Source organism: Cetorhinus maximus, chromosome 11 (assembly GCF_964194155.1).
Source record: "Cetorhinus maximus chromosome 11, sCetMax3.hap1.1, whole genome shotgun sequence".
NCBI classification, from domain to species: Eukaryota; Metazoa; Chordata; class Chondrichthyes; order Lamniformes; family Cetorhinidae; genus Cetorhinus; species Cetorhinus maximus.
Window position 1 is genome coordinate 60,049,429 of NC_135889.1, and position 7,365 is coordinate 60,056,793.

Here is a 7,365-nt window from a genome sequence, read left to right on the forward strand (position 1 = left end):
ATTTGGCATTCTTGCATTTGTTCTGAAGAGTGCAAGGTGAAAATCTTCGGCAGCATGTCTCTCTTTTTCAACAATATCCAAGGAAAGCATTATTGCAGACTATTACTTTTACATTGACCACAAAAAGCATTTGGGCTGGCATCTTCTGCTCCCACCCATGACAGGCGCATGGTGGGCGAGAGCAGAGAATACCGCAAGAGCGAAAAAATCCATTTAACATCAGTAGAAAAACAAGTTATGATCGTCCGCTCCTAAAGTCAATGTCTGTGCACATTTCCGCCGTGCCATGTCAGGAATATATTTTTAATACATTTGAATATCATACATACTCGTTATAATGGCTGCTTGCCGGAATCAACCGTCACCCCATGCTGGATCAAAAGGGCACATCAGTGTCTAATTAGATCGACGTCTTTCACAATAAGCGATGTGCACCTGGTGACCTGCACTTTGCTCATAATTGTTGAGGCTTGTTCACTGACCTTGCCATTGCCCAGCGCTCATGGCACCTCGGACTCAGCACCTGGCATCGCAGGCTGCACCACTTCACTTTCAGGGGATTTCTCATGCAAGGCCCGACCTACCAGACCAGTGGCAAGGTGGGGTTGGCTTGTAATGTGTTGTTGGGCAAGAGCTTGACTGGGGTACGGTGGAAAGTGGACAGAAGGGAAGGGCCCATAGGGCAACGGCTTGACTGGGGGAGAGTGTTAAATGGACAGAGTCAACGGAAGGGGCCACATGGCAAGGGCTCCACCAGGGACGGGGGGAACATACTGGCGAAGTTTGCACTCAGACACATGACTAGGGGGGTGCAGGTTGGAAGTGTCCTCTGGGCTAGAATGGGGAAGAGTGCCTTAGAGAGGGTCATAAGCAAGTTTGGGCCATAATGGGAGGATGGCGGAGTGAAGAAACGCTTCAGTTTACATTGCTGACCTTGCAAAGACTGTCCTTGTCCCAGGCCAGGGAGGGAGATGGCATGTGAGTCCAGTGCCAGTCATGCCCAGCATATTGTGTGCAGGGCATGAGCGTTAAATCAGGTGCATCAGTCCTGGGGGGTTTCTGGCTTAATACTGGGATGCAGCTAGCACACCTCATGGTCAGGGTAAGCCTCTGTAGGCTATAGATGGGGAAAAGGTAGTGTTGGCCCATTTGAAGATCTCATGGGAGATGGTGGGGGTTGGGGGGGTTGGTCACTGTGCTTCACTGAGCAATAGGCCTCAAGATAGGGAGGGGTAAGGTCTAAATAGGGCAGAGGAACAGCCACCTCAAATGATTCAGGGGGTTACACAGGGATATCCACCACAATCACAATGGGATCAAGCATCGTTGGGGGGTTGGGGGGAGAGGTTTGAGAGTTATTGGAGGCGGGAAAACCTGAACATTATGCTCCTCAAGGGTAATAGGAGGATTTCCACAGTCACACAGGGAGGGTCCACACTAGTCTGGTGGTAGACATCAGTACTACCATCTCACAACCGGAAGTGATGGCGCAGCATGTAATTAAACTGAGAAAAAACTCTGCTGGTGAGGTCTCTGAGGGCCCTTTGGAGGAGTGGTGCACTGCACTGGAGGTCCAATTAAAGGGGCACCCAACTGAACTTATTCTATTCCCAAATGAGGAGAGATGCACAAATGAGGCATGTTAGGAGCCTTTCAATGACAATGCAGGGAATCAGGAGAGCGAGGCAATAAAGTGCATTCATGCAAAACTAATGTCAAATTGCGACACTAGTCAAGCTCCTTGTATTAACTCTTTGTTTCAAATGTGCCAATTTCCCAGAGCAATAATGAGGTCTAAAGCAAGCGGGCGACTGGACAAGATGCAGCTGCATCTAAGAAGCAGGAGCTTAGAGCCTTGGCGCTGGCCTCAACTCCCAACCCCAAAAAACCTGAGCTCCTCAACGAACATTAGACCGCATGTGTATTCCAAAGTGTGTAGCTTTAGAATGCATTGAATGAGGATCCCAGGGCTTGGCCAAAGCAATTTCATAGCAGTGGGTCATGTAAAAGGCAGGATGGGGGGTCGGTAGGGGAGGGGGTGGAGAGGAGCACCTTGAAATGTACCTTACGCTGGCCAGGATTTAGAGACAAATAGGTGCAGACACTAGAACCAAGCACTTGAGCCCACATTCACTCACTAGTCATTGAGAGAAATAGGACCTTTGGAGCATTAGGCTGACACATGTCTTTTTCTCATTAATGCTGCAGAGAGGAGACCTTCAGGAAGATGGAGGCTGGATTTATTGGTTCCTGCATAATCGCATACAGACATGAGAGAAGGCAGAGAAGATTGCGATGGTGGCGCTGGCTCGCCAAAGGGAGGAGCTCCACCCTGATGAGCAAGGGGCAGCAAGATCCCCTCCGGACACAGAGGACGAGGCTCACAGAAAAGCTGCACGCAGGCGGCTCTCAAGACAGAGGGTGTACAGAATGCACATGTTTTTTCTGCAGATGACCGAGAGACAGTGTCACCGACACCTCCACATGTCCAGGTATCTGATGGCTCATGTCTCCCACATTCTCCATGAGTTGATGCTGCAGGGATTGGGAGGACATCCTTCACCAATGGCTCTGAAAGTCACTGCTGCTCTTAATTTCTACGTGAGTGGCTCTTTCCAGGGCTCCACTGGGGAACTCTGTGGGATCTCTCAAACTTCAATGCATAAGTGCATACAGGAGGTGACAGATGCCCTTTTTGCCAAGGCCCACAATTATGTGAACTTTGACAGAGATGAAGCAAGCCAGGACGCCAGAGCACAGGGCTTTGCTGAGATTTCCAGACTCCCACAGGTGAAGGGTGCCATCAACTGCACTCGTGTGGCTATAAAAGCTCCCTGTCAACAGGAAATACATCAACAGGAAAGGGTTCCACTCGCTCAATGTGCAGCTGATCTGTGACCACAAGAAACAAATCATGCAGGTTTGTGTGAGATACCCAGGTAGCTGCCATGACTCATGCACTTTGAGTAGATCACAGATCCCGGACATCTTCAAGGGACCACACAGGATCCAGGGTTGGTTCATCGATGACAAATGATACCCACAAAAGACGTGGCTGATGATGCCTGTGGTGGACACAAAATCCTGCCAAGAGAAAGTACAACTATGCTCAGATTGCTACCCGAACATTGGTGGAACACACCATTGGTGTCTTGAAGATGCGATTCTGATGTCTGGACAGATCTGGTGGAGCACTCCAGTGAACCCCGAGGGTCTCACAGATCATCGTGGCTTGCTGTTCCTGGTGCAATACAGGGCCAATGTCCTGGATCAAGGTCACCATCGAGGCTGCCATCTTACCAGTGTTGACCTCGGTTTATTGGCATGCCAGAGCGATTACCTCAGACTGAACATGGATGGACTCCTCTGTCCTACATTGCATTCTGAGGAATGCAGCTGACATCCCTTCCTGATATTCCCCTTACTTTCACTGCAGCTTTACCAACTGAGTTAGGACCAACTCCAGAGGCTCGTCATCAGACTTAGACTCTGCAGAATCCTGGCCTCCAGCAATCCTCAGAGTGTCGGCTACCTTGGATGTCCTTGGCTCCGCCTGCTGTGGATCAGACAATGCGATGTGCTCACCAGGTTGTGACCCCGAGACTACTCTAAAATTAGGTCCCAACGAAGTGTGTGTCTCTACGCTGGTGGAGGGTGTGGGCGAGTGGTCTGATGGGTCTTCTATGGTGCTACCCTCTTGTTCCTCATCCGAAGTGTTCTTGGGGCTGGAGATGTGGGCCTGGCTTGTTGCTGCCCTCAGGCACTTTCCAGTGGTGCCTGTGAAAGAAAGTAAAGATGATTAGTGCATGGCAGGCAACTGGAAGACACGACAGTGCACTCACAGTATCGTTGTCTGAGGGATGAGCTGGTGCAGGATCCTCTCTTGGGTGTGCGCCACAAATCTCACCAGTGTTATAGGCACAGTACTGGTCCTCTCCAGCCAGTGCAATGGCACACACCTCATAAAGAGTGAGGGCTTTGATTTTGGCCACTCCATCCCCCCCAGGTCTGGGACTTCTCCCTCCTATTGTATGCCAGCTTGTCCTGCATAAAGACAAATGGAGATAGTGTGAGAAGGATTCATGCCAAGACAGAGAATAAGGATGCCTCCCTTGTGCGGGTGGTGAGTGGGGCCGTGCATGGGATGAGGACCTGGGCTATACAGGATATGAGCCCAGATGTAGATGTGAAGATGTGTGAGAGAGTGAATGGTGAGGTCCCTTGAGCTAGCAGTGTGAGATCCCTGAGGAGTGTCTGATGGGCTTGTGAGTGTGTGAATTGAGAGTAATGAGATGGTTGACTTACCCTGGTGGAACAGATGAGATCGTTCATCCTCTTTCTGCACTGGATGGCTGAATTTTCTGCACAGCATTAGCACTGACCGCCGCTGCCACCACCTCCCAAGTTGGATTGGTGACATTGCTGGACCTCCTCCAGCCATGACGGAGGGTAGAGGGCATCATAGCAGTCCTCCACAATGTCCAGCAGGTGGCCCAGCAAGGCATCACTAAATTTAGGCACAGCATGCATCTTCCCTTTAGGAGCCATGCCTTCCAATGGGGCAGTCCTGGGCTGCAGGCATTGAGAAGGCTGTGCGCGGGCGCGGCTTAAATATGGGGCCCGGAGAAAAGAATGCTGAGGTCATGGCAGGGCAGGTGAATCAGAGGCCGTCCACCTGCGATCCAACTTGGTTCCTGCTGATGAATCATTGAGGCGGGAAGTGGACAATATGGCGTGAAGACTTGCCATTGCAGCCGGCAGGAAAAATGCCACTTCTCCCGCCTGCCTCTGCACTTAGAGCATGGATAGGAAAATCCCGCCCTTGGTATAGCTGATTAAAATTACTGTCCATGCATTAAAAACAAACAGAATCAGATCCACTACCAGTGTAACAACCCACCCAATTTTATTTGCCATTTGAATTGGCAGGTAGCCTGATCCTGGGTGGGATAGGTAAACTAACTTCCAGGTCTTAAATTGAACTGGGTTGATTGAACTTACTGAATTTTAAATGGATATCATTATGTCATAACTTTGATGACATCCAGTAGTTTGTTTTGTGTTTTCAAAAAGAATTGAAGTTTAAGATTCTGGAGTCCAGGCTTCACTGTTGAACGAGATGTGTGGATGAATTTGAACCTGCCACGGTGGGCAGTTGTTGGTGTATGTGGGAGGTAAAAGAAGCAAAAAAATGCTGGAATGTCAGGAACCTACCAAATTCCATATTTAACGTGTGTATGGTTGTTGGTGCACAGGAAACCCCTTTGAGACAGACGAGCCTGAGATTAACATACGTTAAACGATAATTAATTGTATCTTCAATCTTGGATTCTGGCTTTAACTGACGGTACACCAGCTTCTCAAGCTGTCTGAAACTAATTGGGCTGAATAAGACATGAGGACAGTGGGAATTGATAGGGCTAAGAAATTGACAGGCTGGAAAGCCTTTAGATGCTGAGAGATGACAGCTCCTTCTTTGCCTAAGTGAAGGGTTTTTGCTCACGGAACTTGTTCTGGGAGCATACTTCCACTGCTTTGAAGCTGATTTCCGAGACTTTGGAGGTCCTTAGACTGTTGTCTTCAACTTTTTTGACTTTCATCTCTACTTCCACTGCTGTTCCTGTCTCCAGCACCTGCTCCTGCTCACTTCCAATGTGTCACATGCTTCACCTTTGTCTGACTTGGAGGCCCCACTGATGTGTCTATATCTGAGCTGGTGGAGAGTATACAAGTCATGTGACAGTGCATCCTTCGAATGTGTGACCTCCTCTGATTAGTCTTCATCCTCCTCTGGAACCAGCTCCTGTGTGAACTTGAAAGACCTGTAAGAGATGAAAAACATTAATTAGAACTGAGAAGTTGAAAGGGTTCAAAGTCAATATAGTGCTGATCATTAGCTATCAGTGGCTGCTTACATCAAGTCAACATGAGTGAGTGTTGTATGTGTTTTCTGTGTGATATCTAAGACTGTCATGAGGTATCTGGGAGACCATCATCTCTCCATCACCAAGACCATGTATTCCAAGATTTTGCTTGTCTCCAGTGTTTTCTCCTCTGCAACAGGCAGGGTGGCTACAACTGTAGAATCACCCTGGTTCTATCTGCCTCTCCTTGGAGTTCTGCACTCCCTTCTACTGCAAGGAGAGATAGAAGAAAGTTATGAGTGTGAGGAGTGTACTGTGTTGAGAGGATGGAATGGCAATGTTTGTGCAGAGTGACTGTGAGGGCTGGGTGTGAGATGGCAATAAGATGAGGGTGATTGTTGGTGGGAATGGAAGGAGGCGCCAAGAGAAAGGGATGGGTGGACTTGCCAGTTGTGTTGGTCTGAGAAAGGCTGTGTAGGAGAAGTCAGAGTGAGAGGGTTGACACTGAATTTGCCATGTCATTCATCTGCCTTGTCTTGATGACATCACTGAATCTCTTGCGCCACTGTATCCATGAGCAAGGGACCACACTTTTGCTGCTCGCCCCTTCATCAACTTCCAGCCTTGCCCCATTGGCCTCAGAGACAGGCTTCTTTCACTATCTGCAGGAAACAATATTTCTCTGAGGGCCCTTATAGCCTGCAGCATGACCTCCAGGGATGTCTCAAAGAAGCAAAGGACAGCCTTCCTTCTTTGAGACTCTATCTATCCAGTTGCTGTCTCTCATTGGCAGTTGTAGACTCCTTCCATTCTGTCCCTTGCTAGGGTCCCTTTAAATATTAAGGCTTTAACAGTCAAGTACAGGTCATGGTCATGCCTGCCTGCTCCACTTGGCTGGGAAACCCAGAAGCAGGATGCTCATACCGTGGTTCAGTTAAAGAGCCCTGAAAAATCCTGCTCCACCAACTTTCTGGTACACCCACTGCTGTGAGCAGATCCAAAAGTTAAAATTCAGCCTCTGGACTGTGACTCCCAACTGCCTGCTATCACGTATTGCGTCAGTGGCACATCCAGACAGGTGTGTCAGGACAAAAAGGGCACATCAATGCTTCCAGCCCAAATCTACTGGCAGGAAGGGAGAGAACCAGTCAGCCCCTCCAATGGGAGCCATGACTTTAGCAAGGCTACTGTTCCATTTCAGATTCATTATCCTAACTTGAACAACACCTGGGGCCCTTTCTTGGGTATAAGTCGATTCACACCAGGGTTCAGTTGGTATGAATTCTGTTGAGACCTTTTATGGACAGAATGGGTGAAATTCCTAGGGTAGGCCAGGAAAGTTGGGATGTGGGCAGAAGGTCTGCCCATTACTCACTTCCCCCAGTTGGAAAAAGGCTACGGTTAAAAATCTGGGCAAAATTCAGGTACCGTCTGGCTCCACTCTGTTTTCAAATCTCTTGAACAAGGATGCATCTCATTTGTAACTTGACTGGAATTAAAA